The sequence below is a fragment of the Scylla paramamosain genome, unplaced genomic scaffold (genome assembly GCF_035594125.1).
Source record: "Scylla paramamosain isolate STU-SP2022 unplaced genomic scaffold, ASM3559412v1 Contig46, whole genome shotgun sequence".
Taxonomy (NCBI): Eukaryota; Metazoa; Arthropoda; class Malacostraca; order Decapoda; family Portunidae; genus Scylla; species Scylla paramamosain.
Genome location: NW_026973711.1, coordinates 162,587 through 186,500, shown reverse-complemented (window position 1 = coordinate 186,500; position 23,914 = coordinate 162,587). Strand labels below are relative to the sequence as shown.

Below are 23,914 nucleotides of genomic sequence, written 5' to 3'. Positions count from 1 at the left end.
TCATGTGGTCCCGTCTCCATATCTACACTTGTCCATCTTTTCCTGGAAGTTGTGTACACTTGTTACTGATACTACCTCCTCACTTAGCTTGCTCCAAACTTTCCCATTTTATATGCCCATTTTAGTCTCCTCACTTTTTTCCCATTTCTATTACAAGACATTTTTTTTTCACATTAAATTCCATCTCCCATTTCTTACCCCCATCCCAAATTTTATTCAAATTATCTTATAGAATTTCACAATCTTTGTTGTTTCTTATATGTCTTTGTGATTTTGTATCACCTGCAAGCTAACTCATGTAACTCTTTACTACTTCAGGCATATCATTTATGTTGATTAGGAAAAGTATTGGTGCTAGCAATGATCTTTGTGGTACTCCACTATTTACTTTTCTCCATTTTGATTTTACATCTTTTACTACTGTTCTCATTTTTCTTCCCTTAAGTAGCCTTTCATCCTGTTTAATATTTTTCCTATTTAATCCTCCCACATTTTCTAGCTTCCATAGTAGCCTGTAGAGGGGGAACTTTGTCCAAAGTTTTTTTTTAGATCTAAATACACACAGTCTACCCATCCATCCCACTCCTATGTTATATCAGTCACTTTTGAATAGAAGCTCATCAAATTTGTTATATATGATCGTTTTTGTCTAAAGCCATACTGTTTTCCTGTTATTATATCATGCTTCTCTAGAAATTTTGTCCACTGCTTCTTTATCACTTTTTCACAGATCATACATACTATGTTGGTCATTGATACTGGTCTATAGTTTAGTGGTTCTTCTTTCTTTACACTTTTATAAATTGGCACTATGTCTGCTCTCTTCCATTCCCCAGGCACTCTTCAAGTTGATAATGAGAACTTTTTTTATGTCATATACTGGTTCAATTAAATATGTGTATTTACATAGTTTACCTAGTTGTGGTTTACAGGAGGGAAGTAATGTCATAGTATCCCATCTCTGTATCTATCTAGTTTGGTCTTGAAAGCATTGACAGTTTCAGCATTTACAATTTCTTCACTGAGTTCATTCCATTTGTTCACACTTCTGTGAGGAAAACTATACTTCTTAATGTCTTCTACAGTTAACTTTCTTCAGCTTCTTATTGTGTCCCCTTGTACTCTGTGTGTCTAGATTTATAAAACCTTCTTTGTCCACATTTTCCATACCATTTTATCATTCTACAAATGTTTATTAAATCTCCTCTCTCTCTCTCTCTCTCTCTCTCTCTCTCTCTCTCTCTCTCTCTCTCTCTCTCTCTCTCTCTCTCTCTCTCTCTCTCTCCTATTTTCAAGAGTAGGAATTTCCAGCATTCTTAATCCCTCTTCATAGGTTGATTTACTCAACTCCAGAACCATCTTAGTGACTGCTCTTTGTACTCTTTCTAATTTTATAATATTCCTCTTTGTATGAGGAGACCAAACAACTGCCATATATTCCAATCTTGGTCTTATCATGGAAATCAACAACTTTTTTAATAATTTCTTTATCCAAATATGAGAATGCCATTCTTACTCTTTTTAACAAATTCATCGTCTCTCCAGTAATTTTATCAATGTGTCTGTCCAGAGTCAAATTTTCAGTAACTGTTACTCCCAAATCCACTTCCTCTTTTGACTTCTTTAACTTCACACCATCCATCTCATAATGATATTGTATTCTTTTCTTACTCTTACTAAACTCCATTACTTTACATTTACTTAAACTGAATTCCATTTACCAAGATTTACTCCATCTATTTATCTTATTTAAATCATCTTGCAGTACTATACAGTCATTTACATTTTCTACCCTTCTCATCAGCTTAGCATCATCTGCAAATAAGTTCATATAACTAACTATTTCTTCATTTTATGTCATTCACATATATTACAAACATTATCAGTCCCAATACTGACCCTTATGGGACACCAACAGTTACTTTCAGCCAAGATGAATTTTGGTCTTGTATTACAGTTCTCATCTCTCTACCATCCAGATAATCCTTCATGCACTCCAACAGTCTTCCTCCAGTTTCTTCATAATTTTTTATCTTCCATAGCAATCTTCGGTGTGGTACTTTGTCAAATGCCTTCTTCAAGTCTAAGTAGACACCATCCACCCATCTGTCTCTCTCCTGCACAATATTGACTATCCTAGTCAAGGACACTGATCTATAATTTAGTGGATTTTCCTTATTTCCTCCTTTATATATTGATGTAATATTTGCTCTCTTCCAATCTTTTGGTACTCTTCCTTGTGATAGTGATGTCACTGCTAGACTGTGAATTTTATCAGCCAGTTGTTCCTTACATTCCTTCAATATCCAGTTTGATACTCCATCTGGACCAGTTGCTTTATTTATTTCAAGTTCTTCCATCATCTTAAGTATTTCTTCATAACTGACTGGGACTGTACTTAGTATATTCCTCACCAACTTATCCCTTCCAGCATCAAACTCCCATTCCACAGTAAACACTGATCTGAAACTATTCATAACATCTGCCATGTCCTGTGCATCATCATAGATTTTTCCTTCAACATTCAGTCTTGATACACCTTCCTTCTTTTTCATCTTCCCATTAATATATCTACAGAATAGTTTGGGTCAATTTATACAATTATCTAATATATCTCTTTCATAGTTTCTTCTCTCCATTCTTACTATCTCAATGTACTTGCTTTTAGCATCAATATATTCCTCCTATCTGCTCTCAGTTTTCCTCTTCTTCCATCTATCCCAAGCATTTGTGTGTGTGTGTGTGTGTGTGTGTGTGTGTGTGTGTGTGTGTGTGTGTGTGTGTGTGTGTGTGTGTGTATTTACCTAGTTGTATTGTACAGGGTATGAACCAAAGCTCATTTTGTCTTGTCTCCATAACCATATTTATCTTGTTTCTCTTTAAACATGTGTACACTGTTTGCCACAACCACCTCTTCCTTCAAATCATTCCAGGTTTCAATAGTTCTACACCAGAAGCTGCATTTCTTGATGTCATATGAACAGCCACTCTTTATTTTATTCCCATGCCCCCTCATTCATTTCTCTCCCTCCTCCATCTGTGGTATCAAGTAATTTTTGTCTATTCTTTCTATATTGTTTACTAAGTTGTACATTGTTATCAGGCCTTCTTTTTCTCTTCTCTCTTGCAGTGTTAGTAAACTCATCTCTTGAAGTCTTTCTTCATGGTTTAAGTCTTTCAATTCTAGTACCATCTTTGTTGCTATCCTCTGTATTCTTTCCAGTTTCCACATATCTTTTTATCTCTGTGGAGCCCAAACTACTACTGCATATTCCAATTTAGGACATATGCTTGTTATAATTTTCTTCATCATTTATTTATCTAAATAGTTAAACACCACATTAATGTTTGTTAACAAGCTGTATGTAGAGCCGAATATAATCTTTATTTGTCTTTCAGGTGATAGTGTGCTGTGGATCATTACTCCCAAATCTTTTTCTTCATTACTTTTTGTTATTATTTCTCCTCCCATTTTGTACTTCCATGAAGGTCTCTTTTTACTTTTCCTATTTCCAACACATGGCATTTTCTGTATTAAATTCTAGTTTCCATCTTTGGCTCCATGCATGTATCTTGTCAGTATCCTTTTGTAACTCCTTGCAGTCATTTTCATCCTTTATTTTTTCACTATTTTTGCATCATCAGCAAACAGGTTTATATAATTATTTAGATCCTCTGTCATATCATTTACATATATTTGAAACATAATAGGTGCCAACGCAGATCTTGCAGTACCCCACTTGTCACTTTCCACCAAGTTGAATTAGTGTCTCTGATTATTGTTCTCATTTCCCTCCCTTGTAAGTAATCCTTCATCCATTTAAATGTTGCTCCTTTTAGTCCTCCTCCATTCTCTAACTTCCACATGAGGCTTTTGTGGGGAGCTTTATTGAATGCTTATCTGAGATCCAGGTATACTACACCAACCCATCCATCCTTTTCTTGCACTCTCATATAGAAACTCAGAAGATTTGTGACACAGGATCTCCCTTTCCTGAATCCAAATTGCTTTTCTGTAAATATTGTTTCATCTTTTAGATATTCCACTCATCTGTCTTTAATTACTATTTCACAAGGCTGCTTACAATACTTGTTAGTGACACCAGTCTACAATTTAATGTTTCCATTTTATTTCTCCCCTTGTATATTGGCACTATGTTAGCTCTTTTCCATTCCCTTGGTACTTTTCCTTCTCTCAACAAGCTGTTAATTATATTCCATATGGGTTCTTCCATTTGTTCTCTGCATTATTTTAATATGTATGCATTTATTTTATCTGGTCTCATAGCTTTTCTAACATCCAGCTCTTCCAACAGCCTCTTGATTTGTTGTCTCTTTACTTGTATCTCCTGTATTCCTTCATTCTGTGATGCCACTTTTGGTGCCACAAATTTGATTTCCTTTGTAAATAGAGACTGAAAGCTCTTATTCATTAGTTCACTCATCTCCTCAGTGGTTCCATAAATTCTCCCTTCCCTTTTTAACTTGTTTATGCTATCCTTATGCTTCATTTTCCTGTTTATGTATCTGTAGAAGTTTGGATCCTTCCTTACGTTTTTCCTACTATTTTCCCACTATTTTTCCTACTATGTCACTTTCAAAGTTTCTTTCTTCTTCTCTTCTTACTTACTACTAATTACTTCTTCTTTTTCTATAGTATATTCATTCCTTGCCTTTCTGTATTCTTCTCTAGCACAGTGGGACCTTGGTTACCGAACATCTCCCTTTTCGAACAAAAATCTTAACTCATAATTGCTTCAGTTGCCGTACCATAATTTGGTTTTAGAACAAAATTACTTGATTTCAAACACTACAAGACGTAGTAAAAGCATCCATATATTACTAATTTATAGTTTCTATAAAAATTTCTTTCATTTTTATATATTTGGAGGAGAGACACAGAGGGTAAGACAGTAAATCAATCTTTGAAGTAAGTTAAATGTGATCCTGTTGAAGATGTTCAAGAACCTTGATGTAAACAAACAAGGTTCTGCGCTCTGGAGTTATCCTGAGCCTCCTGTGGCTCTCTCTATGACCCACAATACCAGAAAAACTGCACAACTGCATTTTCCCAGTAGCTTTTTCCAGCAGCAAGATGTCTAAGTGTTATGATCACCTTAATTTTGGTGGTAAATGGGTTGCTCTTCTCTGTGTCACTCTGTAAGGCTTTCCTCACTAGATCAGTGACAAAGACCTGCATGGTCTAAACAATATCTTTTGATGAATTCTATGTCACTAAGTTTATTCAATACATCCTTTCTGGAGAGAAAAAAAAAATCCTAAATTGGAGATGTGGAGCAGCCATCTTAGCAGTGGGAGTGTTGATCATTACCCGCTAAGACATGGTGGATGGGTGTCTGAAAACGGATGAATCTATTTTACAATGATTCCTATGGGGAAAATAATTTCGGTTTTTAAACATTTCAGATTTTGAACTGGATTCAGGAATGAATTAAGTTCCAAAACCAAGGTTTCACTGTATTTCTGTTCACTTGTCTCATCATTTTCTTCCATGCCCTGTCCTTTTTCTCTTTTCCTTCTATACACCTGGCATTATACCATTCATGTTTCCCAATTTTCACTTTATAACTTGGCACAAACTGTTGCACCCCCCTCTCTATACTTGCTCAAAAATATCTCATATTTTCCTTGCACTACTATACCTTCAAATAGCTTTTTCCAGTTAACTTTTCCATAAAGTTTATTAAACTCTGAACTGTACTGTACTGTTCTTTCCTGTGCAACACTTTTCCTCCTGTGGTACTATTTCTATTATCACATGATCACTTCTTCCCATTGTGCTCAAACAATGTATACTTGGTCTACTTTCTGCAGTTTTTGTAAACATAAAGTCTAACTGTGATGGTTCTTCTTGTCCTCTGCATCTTGTAGGCTCGTTCACCTATTGTCTCATTATATTAATCATCATGGTTTGCATTAGTTCATTGCTCCATGACCCAACATTTTCTTTCACTTCCATTTCCTTCCAGTTAATTCCTGATGTGATGAAGTTGCCTACTAAGAGCACTTTGTTACTTTTCTTTATCATTTCCTTTATAATATTTTTTGTTTCTAGTTTCATACTTTTAAACTTATTGATCTCCCATGCATTAGTTTTTTGTGGTATGTAAGTCACAATAATTTTCCTTTTTCACTTCCTTTGATCTTAATCACAACACTCAATGTTTTCACCATTCCATCAACATATTCTACTTCCTCAACAACAATATCCTCTTTTACCAATATCATCACTCCTACTCCCTTTCCTTTTCTGTCTCTCCTACATGTGCTATATCCTTCCTTTGCAAATCCCAACTTTATTTCCTCTTTTAGTTTGGTTTCTGTTAAACATACTACATCTGGTTTATTGTTCTTTAACTAGTCTTTTAAGTTCCAATAGGTTCAACAACAAAACATTACTCCTACTCCCTTTCCTTTTCTGTCTCTCCTACATGTGCTATATCCTTCCTTTGCAAATCCCAACTTTATTTCCTCTTTTAGTTTAGTTTCTGTTAAACATACTATATCTGGTTTATTGTTCTTAAAGTAGTCTTTAAGTTCCAATTGGATTGACACCAAAAGATCTAAATTAGTATACATAATCTTTAAACTTCTGCTTGGTGACCTTGCATGGCATTTTTGTGCCACCATTTCCTCACTTTCATGTCTACAATGTTCCAGCTGAATCTTCTTGCTTGTTCCTGTGTTCTCTCCTCATTTTTTGACTGGGTCTCTACTCTCAGTTCTTTCAGTTTACTTCTCTCTTTTTCATTCATGTCTCTTTTTATCTATGTTTCCTTCATTCCCTCTACTTTTGCCAATTTTCCTGTTCTTTGCAAGAAATGTTCTGCTGCTGTTTGTAACATGAATCTTATTTTTCATTGGCCTTGTTCCATTTTCGTCATACTTTTCAATCCTGTACGTGTGTGTGTATTTACCTAGTTGTATTTACCTAGTTGTATTGTACTGGGCACAAGCCAAAGCTCATTTTGTCCTGTCTCCATAACCATATTTATCCAGATTCTCTTTAAACATGTGTACAATGTTTGCCACAACCATCTCTTCCTTCAAGAGAGAGAGAGAGAGAGAGAGAGAGAGAGAGAGAGAGAGAGAGAGAGAGAGAGAGAGAGAGAGAGAGAGAGAGAGAGAGAGAGAGAGAGAGAGAGAGAGAGAGAGAGAGAGAGAGAGAGAGAGAGAGAGAGAGAGAGAGAGAGATTGGCTGAAGGTGGAAGAACATATCCTTTGAAATTCAAGCACGCCACAGTGCATAAGATAAGGAACAAACTGGGGAAAAAGAAAAGCTGAACAAAGCAAAACTTTCTCCTAAACTGTTTACTGTGCTGTAAGAGGAAATCTGCAGAACTTAGAGTGGGAAGAAGCATGAACTTAGATATATGGAGAATGTCTAAATAATCTCAGATGTACAGAGTACTAATATTGTTCTGATGAGTGTATCTATAAATGAACTGCAGCAGATGTTTTTCATCAAAGGAAGCCAGAAGGGGGCCTGGAGATGATTATGAAATAAAAGTAGTAATGTTCAACAATTACAAATGCACCCTGAAATCAAATTAGTATGAATTAGTACACTACTTGACATTAAATTAGTCTGCCTGGGGCAAGGCTGATTAAGTCAGTGTTAAATTTTGCTTCACACTTAAGGAGACTTTAAATCATGCAATACATTAACCTGCCTACACAGAGTGGCATATTAGTAGGGACTTCTGAGTAAGCCAAGCAAGACACAACCAGTTGTTGTCTTGCCAGTGTGCTTAACAGTCGCTTGAATATAGCAGGGGTCAAGAGAGTTGCTACTGGGCCAACAGTACACATTTTCACCCCCATTGTTTATGACTGATTCATCACTCCACAGTACTCCTAGCCACTTTTCTGCAGTCAAAACCATATATTTTTCTGCAAAAGTGACCCTATTAGTTTTCTACCTAAGAGTCAAAAGGGATTTCTTCACTGGGCAATGGCTGGTGGAGATGCACCTATTAATGTTTCTCACAAAGCATTCACCAAATGTATATAGGTTGCTTTCTTTTCTTTCCTTGTTGTCACATGTGGGTATGACTCTAACTCATGCTATACAATAACCTGGGAGTGAATATCTGTCTTCTTGGCCTTACCAGGCCTCTCCTTGTGGATACAGATTGTGTGGGTGCCAGATGCTCCTTGGACACACAATAATCTGTTCAGAGATTGCCTTTGTTTGAAGACCAGATCTCTTTAGGGCAATGATCTCGGCACTGGTCTGTGCACTTAAGTCCTTTTCCTTGCCCATGTTGACAACATATTGGGGTGAAAGGGCACAGCTGTGCAGGTTGAGTGGGAGCACAAACAGGATGGTGCAGCGAACAGAGCACTGAATGGGCTTTGCTTGGTGGGCTCAGACACTGCTACTACTACACCACTCTGTGTATGCAGCATAATGCACTGGCATAAGTTCAAGTCACTCTTAAGGGTGGAGGAAAATTTGACATTGAATAAGTCAGCCTCAATCCAGACAGACTATTTCAATATTAAGAACTGTAGTATCCATAAACATTACCAATCTAGAACAGAAAATAAAGATGTCTAGAATATGAAAATTATACCAAAAGAAGTAGTAAAGTGAATAACTTGAAATATGCTTCTGAAGAAGAGTGAGAGGACAGAGCAGGATAACAGCTACAACTCTGACAAATTCAACAGCTAAAAACAAGATGGCTAAGAATCATCTAAATATTTAAATACTCAACATCTCAAGAATGAGTGATTTTCAAAGGTTATTAGACACTATATTATTGACCAGAATACTACAAATACATGTAGATTTAACTCAAATGAAAACACTGCACTTAAAATACTATTTTTCTGTTTAATGATAATAGCTCTTAAATTGTGTGCAGTCTTAGTATACAGTTTTCAACAATAACAGTACTAGGAAAACTAGGCTTATTAATCATTGCCATCGGCAAGGAACATCAGCAGCAGTGAGAGCAGTAACACAGAAAAGGTCATTCTGTATCCTTACCTTTAATTATCATGTCAAACTTGGCCATCCAGGAGGTGAGCACAGTCTCCTTACTGAGACCGTCAATTTCCGGGAGGGACCTGTAGGGAGAGAACAGAGGCACCATAAGACATGTGACCCCTACTATGCTATAGGGATGACAAAGACATACAAAGCAAATTAATCTGTACAAATCAAATTGATGTGATGTTATTCAGTGTGTCTGTTTCCATTCTCTGATTACTGTATTTCCCGGCGTCAATAAAAATGTCTTGGAGAAAGTTACGTTTTCATAGGCTCATCCTAAGCAAGGTTATCTATGTTTGACAGTAATCTGAACTCCTCAGTATGGCCTCACAATGAGGTGCATAAATTATAATTGGTTAAAGTAGTACATAAATTAAAGTTTAAAAAAATCTAGGCATTAACAAAAACCTATTTCCATATGGGTAGTCAAAGGAGGAGGCAGTAGACACCTGCCGAAACAATAATTACTCCCAGTGAGGTCTAAAGCACTGTTCAGGGGGTGCTGTGAACTTATCATTAAACCCAGCTGTGACCTCACTGAACGTTGTGTTTGTGTCTCACAACACAAGGGGGCAGTCACAGCCTGCCCTCTAAAGACAACTCTCTTCCTCCACACAAAACTACAAGCACCTAATAACACACACACCCTTCACTCAAAAATTTCAAAATCATCATGGCGACTCCTACACCAGCCTCGGAGTCCCCATCTGGGGAGGGGACCATAAATGTCCCCAGGTTGGATTGCCTTTCTGTTGATGACCCTAAGTGTCTTGACACCCCCCCTCAACTTTTTCTTCATTAACTTCTGTAACATTCGCAGTCTAAGATCTAATTTTCAATCTGTAAAACACCACCTCTCTTCTTCTAAGCCACCTCATCTTTTCCTCACTGAAACTCAGGTGTCTGAGGCAACTGACAGTAGCCCCTTTTATGTTCCCTCCTACTTTCTCTATCCGCATTTTCAATCCATAGCTGGATGTTGCATTTATGTGCACAATGACTTAACTTGCTCTCGTGCCCACGCTCCTGAATCTTCTGAGTTTTCCACCATCTGGCTACGACTACAGAGTCACTCTCAAATTAAATTTATCTGTGCTGTATACCTTTCACCTAACTCTTCTGACTATAAGAAATTCTTTGACTACTTAACTTCTAAAGTGGAGCACATTCTGACCCTCTTCCCTTTTGCAGAGATCTCCATTCTTGGAGACTTCAATGTTCACCACCAGCTTTGGCTTTCCTCTCCCTTCACTGACCATCCCGGAGAACTAGCCTTCAACTTTGCTATCCTCCACAACCTAGAGCAAATGGTGCAACACCTTACTCGTATTCCTGACCATCTTGGAGATACGCCCAACATTCTTGAACTTTTCCTGACCTCTAATTCTTCTGCTTATGCTGTCACCCTTTCTTCTCCATTGGGCTCCTCTGATCACAATTTCATATCTCCTGTCGCTCCAATCCCTCCTCAGGATCCCCCTAAGCGAAGGTGCCTCTAACGTTTTGCCTCTGCTAGTCAGGGGGACCTGAGGAGGTATTTTGCTGATTTTCCTTGGAATGACTACTGCTTCTGTGTCAGAGACCCATTTTGTGTGCTGAGCACATAACAGAGGTGACAGTATCTGGCATGGAGGCGTACATTCCTCACTCTTTTTCTCGACCTAAATCTTCCAAACCTTGGTTTAACACAGCTTGTTCTCGTGCTATACATGATAGAGAGGTTTCTCACAAAAAGTACTTGAGCCTTCCATCACCAGAATCTCATGCACTTTATATTTATGCCCGGTACCATGCCAAGTCTGTTCTCCAACTAGCCAAAAACTCCTTCATTAACAGAAAGTGTCAAAACCTTTCAAGATCTAACTCCCCTCATGACTTCTGGCATCCAGCCAAAAATATCTCCAATAACTTTGTTTCTTCTTCTTTCCCTCCTATATTTCAACCAGATGGCACCACTGCTATCACATCTATTTCTAAAGCTGAACTCTTTGCTCAAACCTTTGCTAAAAACTCTACCTTGGATGATTCTGGGCTTGTTCCTCCCTCTCCTCTGCCCTCTGACTACTTCATGCCACCTATTATAATTCTTCATAATGATGTTTTCCATGCCCTTGCTGGCCTAAACTCTCGGAAGGCTTATGGACCTGATGGGGTCCCTCCTATTGTTCTCCAAAACTGTGCCTCCATGCTTGCATCTTGCCTAGTCAAACTCTTTCAGCTCTGTCTGTCAACATCTAACTTTCCTTCTTGCTGGAAGTTTGCCTACATTCAACCTGTTCCTAAAAAGGGCGACCGTTCTAATCCCACAAACTACAGTCCTATTGCTTTAATTTCCTGCCTATCTAAAGTTTTTTAATCCATTCTCAACAGGAAGATTCTTAAACATCTATCACTTCACAACCTTCTATCTGATTGCCGGTATGGGTTCTGTCAAGACTGCTGTACTGGTGATCTTCTGGCCTTCCTTTTTTTTTTTTTTATGTAGGAAGGATACTGGCCAAGGGCAACAAAAATCTAATAAAAAAATGCCCACTGAAATGCCAGTCCCATAAAAGGGTCAAAGCAGTGGTCAAAAATTGGTGGATAAGTGTCTTGAAACCTCCCTCTTGAAGGAATTCAAGTCATAGGAAGGTGGAAATACAGAAGCAGGCAGGGAGTTCCAGTTTACCAGAGAAAGGGATGAATGATTGAGAATACTGGTCTCTGTAACTTCATCTCAAGTTTCCTTTCTGACCGTTCTATTGCTGCTGTGGTAGACGGTCACTGTTCTTCTCCTAAATCTATTAACAGTGGTGTTCCTCAGGGTTCTGTCCTGTCACCCACTCTCTTCTTATTATTCATTAATGATCTAAACCAAACTTCTTGTCCTATCCACTCCTATGCTGATGATACCACCCTGCACTTTTCCATGTCTTTTCATAGACATCCAACCCTTCAGGAGGTAAACATTTCATGAAGGGAAGCCAAAGAATGCTTGACTTCTGATCTTTCTAAAATTTCTGACTGGGGCAGAGCAAACTTGGTATTGTTCAATGCCTCAAAAACTCAATTCCTCCATCTATCAACTCGACACAACCTTCCAGACAACTATCCCCTCTTCTTCAATGACACTCAACTGTCCCCCTCTTCTACACTGAACATCCTCGGTCTGTTCTTTACTCATAATCTGAACTGGAAACTTCACATCTCATCTCTAACTAAAACAGCTTCTATGAAGTTAGGCATTCTGAGACGTCTCCGCCAGTTTTTCTCACCCCCACAGCTGCTAACTCTGTACAAGGGCCTTATCCATCCATGTATGGAGTATGCTTCGCATGTCTGGGGGATTCCACTCATACTGCTCTTCTAGACAGAGTGCAATCAAAAGCTTTTCGTCTCATCAACTCCTCTCTTCTAACTGACTGTCTTCAGCCTCTCTCTCACCGTCACAATGTTGTATCTCTAGCTGTCTTCTACCGCTATTTTCATGCTAACTGCTCTTCTGATCTTGCTAACTGCATGCCTCCCCTCCTCCCACGGCCTTGCTGCACAAGACTTTCTTCTTTCTCTCACCCCTATTCTGTCCACCTCTCTAATGCAAGAGTTAACCAGTATTCTCAATCATTCATCCCTTTCTCTGGTAAATTCTGGAACTCCCTGCCTGCTTCTGTATTTCCACCTTCCTATGACTTGAATTCCTTCAAGAGGGAGGTTTCAAGATATTTATTAATTAATTTTTGACTACTGCTTTGACCCTTTTATGGGACTGGCATTTCAGTGGGCATTTTTTTTATTGGATTTTTGTTGCCCTTGGCCAGTGTCCCTCCTACAGAAAAAAAAAAAAAAAAAAAAAAAAAAAAAAAAAAAAAAAAAAAAAAGGCAGGTCAGTGGTATTTTACATGTGTATCAACAATGCCAGTATTTTCACTCTCCTCAAACAGCCCAACTTTAAGGGAATACCATAAAGTTACAAAAGAAGTAAAACTGTGATGTGTTAAAAGGGTTTACCAGCAAATCTGATTTATAACAAGAGTATTGTGATCACTCACTAACAGGTGGCTGCCATCATGATTCACTAATTGTAACAATTCCTAACATAAAAAGGACATGTGGCCTGATTTTCAATGACTGCTGTTTGTTTTGTATATTTTGTGTGATGTTTTTTTAGTTTTTAGGATTATTTGTTTTTACTCTAATATTCTTGCATTATTTTTTTTTTTTTTCAAATTTGTCAAAATTGGGGTATTCTCGAGTGTGAAGCATCTTCGATACTGGGGAATATGGTACTTGTTAATAAGTACCTATTTGGAAGAAAAGATGAGCCCAGTGATGTTTAATTTGTGGTGAGGGACTCATAAAGCATATCCTCCCGTTCTCATCACCACCAATGTTATTTATTCTTCAATGAGATTTTCCATCCTTGTAAACACCTCAAATTTATTTAATAACTCTTCCTATTCAAATGGCATTTCACGTGCACATTAAAGCCATTAAGAGTGACTTCTTTTAACTGATGTTTACCATGTGTGTTTTAACAAAGACTCAATTATTATGAAGTCTGTTTTTTCAACTTTCACATACATTAATAAGTGACTCGATTTTGAAATTATGCTCAACTACACACAAACCAAATGCTGAATAAAACTAGGGAAACACAACGAACCGATGGACCAAGAACCGAGGATTACCAGCAAAATTTGGTTAAAAACAGTACTGATGGTCTGAATGCTGAGGAAAACTAGCAGAACTGAGAGCTGAGAATAACAAATGAAATCTACAACGAACCGTGTTCCGTTGATAAGTAGTGGAACTTATAACGAAGCAACAGATTGAGTGCTGAAAAACACTAGAGAAACATGAATCAATGAACTGAGTGCTGAACATATGATGAACTGACAGACTGTGTGATGAGAAACTACAATTAAACTTACAAAGAAAACTGTACCGATGGACCAAGTACCGAGGAACACTAGCGAAAACTGATATGGAACGATGGACCGAGTGCTGATGTAGCCTAGATGTGGTTTATCTACAAGGTACCAACCCAACTAGCGAATAAATAACAGAACCATGATGAAAACTGTACCGATGGAGCGAGTTGGAGGAGATGTGAAGTGAACAAGACAAAGAGAAAAATGAGAGAATGACAAACATAAGGGGATGAAGTGCACTAATAATACCACTGAGAGGATGAACAGCAGGATTTGCACAAGGGAGGGAAAAAGATGGTGGGGGGAAAGACAGAGAGTGAGATGGAGGGATGGATTTGCAGTAGAATTGCAAAGGATAGGAGTCACAGAGGAAGATTCAAGAGACAGAAACAACTGGCACCAACCCCTGACTCTAGAGAAATGGCAAAAGGAGAAGAAAAAGATGTTAGTCATTGGAGCAGAAAAACAACACAAGGAAGTCAGGTGGAAAAAAAAAGATTGCCTCAAAGGAGGAAGGAGTAAGAATTGATATGGGAGGAAAAAAATTGTTTTCACACCACCAGGAAGGGGCTGTGCTGACCTGCTTTGCATTACTGGGACTGATTACAACTACAGAGAGAGAGAGAGAGAGAGAGAGAGAGAGAGAGAGAGAGAGAGAGAGAGAGAGAGAGAGAGAGAGAGAGAGAGAGAGAGAGAGAGAGAGAGAATGGAGAAAAAAAAATAACTGAAGAAAATAAGGATGAAAAATGTGATAATAAGAAAAGAAAAAGAAATTAGAGAAAATAGAAAAGACAAAGAGAAAGGAATAAAGGACATAGAAAGAAAGATAGGAGAGAAAGATTAAAGAACAAAGAACAAGTTAAGTGAAGAAATATAAGTATTTCTTAAGGAAGGCAGAGTTTCAATCAAACTACGGGGCAGTAGTAGCAGGGCTGCTAACCAAACACAGATTTTCTCTGAATGGCTTATTGGAGATGAATATTTAAAATGCAGACCATAGTTAGGTAGTCACTATGGTAAAGTCATCTACTTATTCAAATTTATCATTACCTTTCCCTACTTTATAGAATATTTAAAATGCAGACCATAGTTAGGTAGTCACTATGGTAAACAGTTTCCTTCATCTACTTATTCAAATTTATCATTACCTTTCCCTACTTTATGGACAATGTAACAGGACAATACACAGGTGCAGTATTTCCAAAATTTATAAAGATTCTTTCACGTGCAGTACTTCCAAAATTTATAAATATTCTTCAGAGTATTTAACAAAACTGAAGTACTTTGGGCCACATTATGAAATGTATTGGCATCCTAGTACTGGTAACTTGTTACTGGAGTTTTCAAAAGTATTTTTTCATAATGACTCTATTTTTCAATTGCACCATCAATAGGAATCAAACCCATTTGAACCTGACATAATTTCCTTGACCTTTGAAATCAATCCTAATCAGAGGACAAAGCCTTCAGGGATGCTACCTCATGTCATGGGCTCATGGCACACAGGTGACTGCACATGGCGAGTATTACCCCACCTTATTATTCTCCACTTTCTGCTGCACTTGAGTATATAACTCCAGTAATCACAGTTATTCCCTTTTACTTAAGATCTGAGGAAATTAATGGTCTCATAATAAGAAAGGGCAGTAATGTAGTACTCAAGAACAACAGCCCAAAAGTAAAAGTGTACTGCTAAGCTGTTAAGTGGTGGCTCGTTGGGTAGCTGCTGCTTGGAACTACAGCTTATGGCTGTCTCTTTAATAATATTTTATTACAGTTGACTCCATGTCAATTTACCACTGTTTCTAAATTTTCTAATATGTCTACTGCACTTCTGAAGTTTACCTGAAGCAATATGTCATTGCAAAGTGAAACACATTACAATATGTTCTCTCCTCTTTGTACATATTACCAAAGTTAGCCAATAAGCATTACAATATTAAAAAAATAAATAAAAAATAATTTGAAGTATTAGACATTTATATCAGAAAGGATGACTGATGCAGCTGAGTGCAATAACCAGCAGAAGGAACCCTCACTGATAAGTACTCAAGTAATTAACTAACAAATCAAGAGTTTGACACACAACAAACATCTCCCCACCACTGCCTTATGAAGTTTTGACCACAAGCACAAAAATTCTTACGTATAATTGACAATCAACATAATGAACTAGCATGTTCCAGCCTTTTACATAATTATCACACCCAGGAGCATGCTTACTACTACAGTACTAATACTACTACCTCAACCTGTACTATTTCTTTACACTTTTACACGTGCCAAAAAACATGTGTTAGGCCGGGCGCACATTGAGACGCTGGCAACACAGGCAACACAGCACAGAGCAGGGCAGAAAACTGCATCTTACTGGTTTAAACCTAAGCACGCATATTGACACGCAGGACAGCACAGCACAGATGCAGACCTGTGTCGGCCTGCGCGACGCAGTCGTTCGAACGCAGTTTCCTGTGCCACGTGCGGGGCAGCTTGATAGCAACTCACTCTTTAGTACTCATAATGTCGTCCACGGAGCAACTCATAGAGGCTGTTCGCCATCAAAGAGTGCTGTATGACACTAGTCATCCTGATTATATGAGAGGAACTTATAAGGACGAGTTATGGGCAAATTCTCCATGTGTTTTCCTCTTCTCCATGTATTCACTCCTCCACACTGACCTCTTTGCTCTACAAATGTCATATAATAACATTACTTTCTCGAACTCGTTTTCTGAGTCGGAATCGGAACTAAGGTTTCCAAAGTAATTTTTGGCAACAGCCATGATCAACACTACCGCACAGGACGACAGCCTGCTTCTCAAATGTGCGCACCACGCCTGTGCTGCGCTGTGCTGCCCTGACATGCGTCTGCCCTGCTCTGTGCTGCCCTGCGTCTCAATGTGCGCCTTGCCTTATAATCTTCATCAAAAAAGTTCTCAGTTAGCCACTGAGTTTCTAATTCACTAAAGAATAGAAAACTTTCAAATAAACTTGTGACTTGACAAATTGTTGTGCTGCCTCAGAATCTTAAATCTGTGAAAAGCAAATTTGGATAAATCTTTGCTTTGTACCAGTCCTTCCATACAATGGTGATTTTACTTTCTTCTTCGTTTTTACTTGACTTACACACTGAATGAATCACAGAAACCCAAGAAACTTAAATCATCAAGAAAATGTTAAACCTAACCAAATCTAACTAACCTAAACGAACCTAACCTAACCAAACATAATTAACTTAATCTATCCTAACCTGACCTAACAACCTAACTTTACCTAACCTAGTAAACCTTATTAGTTTTCTTTATTGCTAATGTCATCAGCTGGAGGTAAGGAAATTATCAAATGTGATTGGAGCATTCAATATTAGTGCTGAAGAAGATCGGTAGGTGGCAGCAGTGTCGACCATGAAGAGACAAGAGCTGAACAGGTCTGCCATTATAGCCCTTCCGTGTGGTTCAAATAACAATTGAAAAATTCCTCCAGTTCAGAAATTACTAGCTTGCGACTATAGAAGAAATATGTCTTACAAGTCTGTTATCATAAAAACCCATAAAAAACTGAGGTAGGTGACTTTTTAAGCACTTTAAGTACCTTACCCACAAGATACACGATACGTAAAGTCTACTTGCACATTTTTGTATTTGGTGGAAAATGAAGGAGTTTAATAGTTGTGCTGCCTCCTGGTGGTGGAGGGATGGTTCCAGGGCCCTATCCTTCATAGTGTTTGTAAGATAGCTTGGCAGGGGAGCGAGACACAGGGACACACGTCTCTCCTTTAATGGGCTCGGCCCGGAACTGAGGATACACTCTTGGCGACAAGCAGTGCTTGGCTTGCCGCCGGGAAAACATATCGTACACCATGTACAAATAATAATATATCCAGTATCCCCCCGTAAGATAAATGTGTGCCTGCAACACATTAATCTGATATGTGTATGAGCATAACGGGCTACGACGGCACGGGAGGGGAACGAACTAAACTTGGAATGGAGGTAAGTATACACGTACGGGTGAGGAACAAAAAGAGAACAATACCTTTGAAAATAATAATACAAAATACAAACTAGAAGAACGATGGTTTTACCTGGCCTGAAGTCTGTCTGTGTGTGTGTGTGTTACACATAGTCGCTCAGCCACCCCGGTCGCCGCACCTGCCTCCTGGGTGCGGGGCGTAGCTGAGGTTGGGTGGGGGTTGAGACTTGTGCGGGTGTCGTGGTTGGTTGAGCGGCCGGCGGGGTTGGTGGGCGCAGGGTTGGCGGTGCGGGCGGTGGGGTTGACTCAGCGACGGGCCGCAGATGCTTCCTGTTCCTGAGGCTTATTCGGCCGCTACCATCAAGCCTGACGGTGTACTGCCTGTAGGGCAGCGCCTCCACGATCAAGCCCGTGCGGTCCCACGTGCCCGAGGCCTGGTTCTGCATCCTTACTCGTGTGCCGGGGGACAGGGGCCGGAGCTGTCTGGGTGTGCAGGTTGCCATCAGGGTGTTGCCTTCCTCCCCCATTTTCACTTCTCTCTCACGCAGCGTCCTTCCCCAGTGCCTGTCCACCTTGTAATGTCGTCGGGCCGTTGGCACGCCATCACGCAGCTGCCTTCCGGTGGCAAGTTGGGCGGGGGACTTGTTGACAGATCGCAGCGGGGTGTTAAGGTATTGCAGCACAGCGAGGGAGGTTTTGTCCGTGTCCAATGAGCCCCCGCTATCTGTGTTGGCTCTGATGATTCTTTTGGCTGTCTTGACCGCTGCTTCGGCCCGCCCGTTTGACTGTGGGTACTGTGCTGAGGACAGGCGTGCAATGACACCCCACTTCTTGAGGAATTCCGACATTTCCTCGCTCGCCAGGTTCGGCCCCCCACCAGTGGACAGCTGTTCCGGGGCGCCCCATCGCGTGAAGTACTGCCTCATTTGACTCTTGATTTTATTAGATGTAGCACCGTGTGGGAAATGGGCGAGTTCTAGCCATCCAGTGAGCCTGTCAGCGTAGACCATGTAGGTGTACCCCTCATGCTGAAACATGTCCGCCACTGTGGATTGGAATGGGTACTCTGGGAGCGGCGTGATGACGAGTGTTTCTGAGGGCTGAGAGGGAGCGTGCGTCTCGCATGACGTGCACGACGCCCAGTAGTGCTGCAGGTCCCCTTCCAACCCGGGCCAGTATACACATTGCCTTGCCCTCCGCAGCATGGAATCTAGCCCTTGGTGACCAGCGTGTAAGTTTGCTGCTACCTGTGGGCGGGGGGGCTCAGGAATCACGAGTCGCACACAATCCTGGTCAAAGGTGTATGTGACAAGGTCTTGAAAGACTGCCAACCGGTCCCTCACGCCATAGAACGGGCGCAGGCAGGCCACTTCTTGCGCCTTGTGCAGGTGCCAGTCCGCGGCCAACACTCTGGCCAGTAGTAGTTGGTAGACAGGGTCGTCGGCTGCAGATTTTCTTACCGCTGACTCGTCGAGAACGTGACCCTCGTGTTCGGCTGTGGCGATGACCACGGCTGCTACTGCCTCGGTGAGGTCCTCATCCAGGTTGGCGTCGGTGTCTGTGGTGGGGCTTCTGAGGGCTGGGTACCTGGACAGGAAGTCGGCTGCGGCGTTCCTTTTTCCTGGCAGATATTTGACTTGAAAGCGGTACTGTAGCGTTCGCTCCTTGAGCCAGAAGAGTCGTGGGTTGATGACTTCTGTGAGGGCCCTGTCCCCCAGTAGCTTGGTAAGAGGGCGGTGGTCGGTGACGATGGTGAGGTTCGGGCACCCCAACAAGAACAGCCGGGCTTTCTGGAGGCACCACACCACAGCCAAGGTTTCCCCCTCTACCGCGGCGTAACCAGTCTCGGCGGCCGTGAGGTGGCGGCTTCCGCACAGGGCCAGACGCCAGCCCGCCCTGCAGCAGAAGGGAGCGGCAGCAGACGAGCAGTGGCAGAACTGTTGCAGGATAATGAATCCAATGCCCTCCCTGCTCCAGTCTGTGAGGGCAACTGTGGGGCGGGTTTTGTCGTAATATGCCAGGGCGTCCTTTGCAAGCTGGCATATGGTGTCCAGAGCGCGGCGGAATTTCTCCTGCAGGTGCTCGTCCCAGTACACAGTCTTTCCGCACGGCTTCTTCAGGAGCTCCCTGAAGGCGTTCATGATTGGGGCTGTGGCGAGGAATGGGGCAAGTTGATTGACAAACCCGTACCACGACCTGATGTCTGAGATGGAGGGCTTGTCAGGCATCCTGAAGCTTTTGATTGCCGCTAGGCGCTCGTCTGTGGGTTTGTACTCCTCCCAGCCGAGGCGAAAACCCACGAAATCCACCTCCCTCCGTGCGAACTGGAATTTTTCAGGCTTCAAAGTAATCCCCTTGGCTGCACAGGTCGCCAGAAACTCGTACGTGTGCCAGAATGCGTCTTCGATGTTGCTGTCGTAGAGGAGGGTGTCGTCGATACACTTGTGCTTCCTCACGATGCCTTGGATGGCGTCATCGAAGCGCTTTGTGTATGCGTCGCCAGCAGAACAGTGGCCCATGGGGGTCCGGAGGTACCGGAACCTCCCCCATGGGGTGATGAAGGTGGTGAGACTTCGACTCTCCTCGTCCAGCCTGACTTGGTGGTACCCCCCATATAAGCGTCAGCCACTGTCTTAAAGCAATGTTTGGGGACACTAGACACCATGTCGAAGGGGGCGGGGGTGTGGTGTGTCTCTCTGCGGCATGCGGCGTTGAGGCGCTGGTAATCGACGGTGCGCCGCGGTTGCCCTGATTTCTTTGCAACCACAACCATGCGGGCACACCACTCCGTGGGTTCCCCTGCCGGGACGGGCTCGATGACGCCTCGCCGTACGTCGTCTTCAAGCTGGGCTTTCACCTCGTCCTCCCAGTGTTTCGGCACCGAGGCGGGCGTGTGGCAGGCGTAGGGGACAGCGTTGGGTGCCAGGTGGATGTGGTGAGGCTCGCCGTCCATCACGGGCAGCGGGCTCCTTGTGGTGTTGAAGGCGGAGGCCGAGAAGTGTTGTAGTAGCCACTCCTCTAGCCGTCGTACGTGCTCCTCGTGTGGCGGGAATGGTATCGTGGCGGGCTTGGCAGGCGGCTGAGCAGGCTCGGCGGTCGTGTCACGCGCTTCCACTGCTTGCACTGTCGGCAGGGAGTGGTGAGGGAAGCCGGCGGGCACCAGCCCCAGCTCCTTGCACGCGCTCAGTGACAGGAACAGCGACCTGGCGGAGGGTACGAAGTATACTTCTTGCTGTGTAGCATGGCCAACAAGGTAAATGTCACACCGGCACGATCCGAGGCACCGTAAGGGCAAGTCCGCTACATCCCGCAAGCCTGCACGTCCCTGTAGCTGCGTGGGTTGTATGTTGAGACTGGACAGGAGGGCCGCCCCCGCGACGCACACCTGGGCGCCGGTGTCCGCCACAGCTGCTGTGCGGTGCTTGGCCCCCTTGCCAAGCGCCACTGTTACCTCTATGGTGGGTTGGCGTGACACGTTCGCGCCTGCCGTTGTCACTGATCCCGAGACGGCGTTGGCAGGTGCAGTGCCGTGTGGGCGCTTGGAGCTCCTGCAGCACCTCTTGAAGTGACCTTTCTTACGACAGGCGACGCAGACTGCTTCCCTGGCCGGGCAGGAAGCTCTGTCAGGGGCGTGCGAAGTACCACAGTTCCAGCAAGTACGTGAGGGCTGTGTCTTGCCAGAGGTGGTGGCAGCGGCGGCGTCGAGCGTCTGGTCCCCGTCCTCCTCGGCCCGCACGGTGCCAGCCGCGCGACTGCTTTCCCGCCAACCGCCCACGCCTGTGGTGTGTTGGCGGGCTGCCTCATATGCACAACACATGGCCCTTAGGGCGTCCACACTGCCTAACGAGTCACACGCTTGATACACCTGCTGTTTGAGGCCCGTGTCGCGGATGCCTACCACAAGCTTTTTCAATAGCAAGTACTCAGAGAGGTTGAGGCTGCACTGGGGACACTCGAAAGCGCAGGACAGGACGAGTGTCGTAGTTGACTTTCTGGGCGCCCCGTACGAAGTAGTCACTAACACACTCGTCCTGCCCTTGGCTGACACCGAAAAACTCTGCCCACTGCACTGCCGGGCTGGAGGAGCGAAGCACTAGGTTACCAATGGCGTCCAGCGCCTCCTGCTGTGTGAGGGCGCTCCACCGGTCGAAGGTGAATCTGGCGTCCAAGGCACGTTGCAGCGGTGGCCCACAGAGGAGTCTGACGTGATGGACCGCTTCCTGGCGTGGCCACTTGCAGAGGAGAAGCCAGCACTCCATGGACCGTTTCCACGACCTGAATGCAGCTGGTGTCATATCCAGGTCGCATTTCTCGGGGGGCAGCCGAGAGAGGCACCCGAGGGGCGGGCGCCACGTTGCCTCGTGTGATGAGCGCCGCCATGTTGGCCTGCAAGGTGGTAATGGCTTGTTGCTGGTCACTGATGGTCTGCCTTGCCCGCTGGAGCAGCGGCTGGAGGCTGCGAGGAACCACTGTCGTCGAGGCCCTAGGCGTCGAGCGAGGGGATCGGCGAGGTAGAGGCATCTTGACCGGTGTAGGTAAGGGTTTCATTGCGCCATGTAAGATAGCTAGGCAGGGGAGCGAGACACGGACACACATTTATCCTTTATTGGGCTCGGTCCGGAACTGAGGATACACTCTTGGCGACAAGCAGTGCTTGGCTTGCCGCCGGGAAAACATATCGTACACCATATACAAATAATAATTATATCCAATAGTGTTTATGGTCGACCCTTGCTAACCATCATAGCTAACAGAATTTATGAATTTATAAGTCATCAGCCATAATCTCTGTCACCGTCTGCCACAAGAACACATGCTCACAATTTGTGAACTTTACAGTTATGGAATAAAACAGGTTATAGGCATTTATTCCCTTGGATTTAAATTGTTTTGACTTCACAGTACGACTTTAGAGGAAGTTAGATAGTAAAACAGAAATTTGTTTTGAGAGAATTTCCTGAAATTTATTCCCGTCAAAAAGTGTCAATAAAATTTAATGTAGTACAACTACAACCTTCTGCTCGCATTGTTTTACAGACAAATGAAGCAGGCTGTGCGAATATTCCCGTTTTTTTTTTTTTTCCAAAGCTAAAGAAGGAACTATATAAAGGTCTTCAAGGCATTTATCAACATGATAAATGAAAGAAAATTACGGCCGACAGCCCGACACATGCGGATGGCGCAAGGCAGGGGTTTGGTTATGCTTAAGAAAACTGATCGTACCACTCTCTGCAATGATTTATAACTATACTTTATGTCGCAAAGAAGAACATTATTTACTTATAATTACCAATCTTTATTGTTGTATTCATGAAAAGAAAAAAAAAAAAAAATGCTGAGGATCATGTGGTGGGAGGGCCTGCACACAGGAGTCGGCGCATGTGCGAGCAGTCTCACTTCGTGATTGGTGTGAGAAGTCTTGCCTTATGATTGGCTGCCACCTTCTCATCAGCTAACCTAACACCTAACCTAACGGAAATAATGTGTTATAATAAATAAGAGACCCTATCCAGTAATTTGGTACAGGGTGATTGGGTTAAAGTTGGGTTAAGGTTAGGTTAGGTTAGTTAGGTTAACTGATGAGAAGGTGGCAACCAATCACGTGGCGAGACCACGCACATGCACAGAGAGTGTGTGGGGACTTTCCTGCGTGCAGGCCCTCCTGTTGTGGTACGTACGGCCATGTTGCCATTGTGTTGACACACTTCTAAAAGTCATTAGCAGCGCTAAGACAGGTTGAACCCAGTATTAGCATCATTTTATAGTTGTCCATAGGAGTATAAGGTCGACCATAACAGTTTATGACGGAGTTATGTCTGAAATGCACGGTGTGTGATTGAGAGGGAAGTAACAGCAAACTTGAATGAAGATTTTTTTTCCAGCTGGCCAACTTTTGTGTAAAATTCAGTTGGCTGGTGAATCTGACAGTTTATCCAGACCATAGCATACGCCCCAATTTGAGTCGGTCGGTGTTGAAATGCAACCATCTTGGACTGTATAAATGATC

At 42.5% G+C, this 23,914-nt stretch overlaps 1 pseudogene; it reads right to left on the bottom strand.

Moving 5' to 3' along the window:
- Window positions 1-23,914, bottom strand: part of LOC135098127 (calcium-dependent secretion activator-like) — a 375,310-nt pseudogene that overhangs the window by 262,550 nt on the left and 88,846 nt on the right.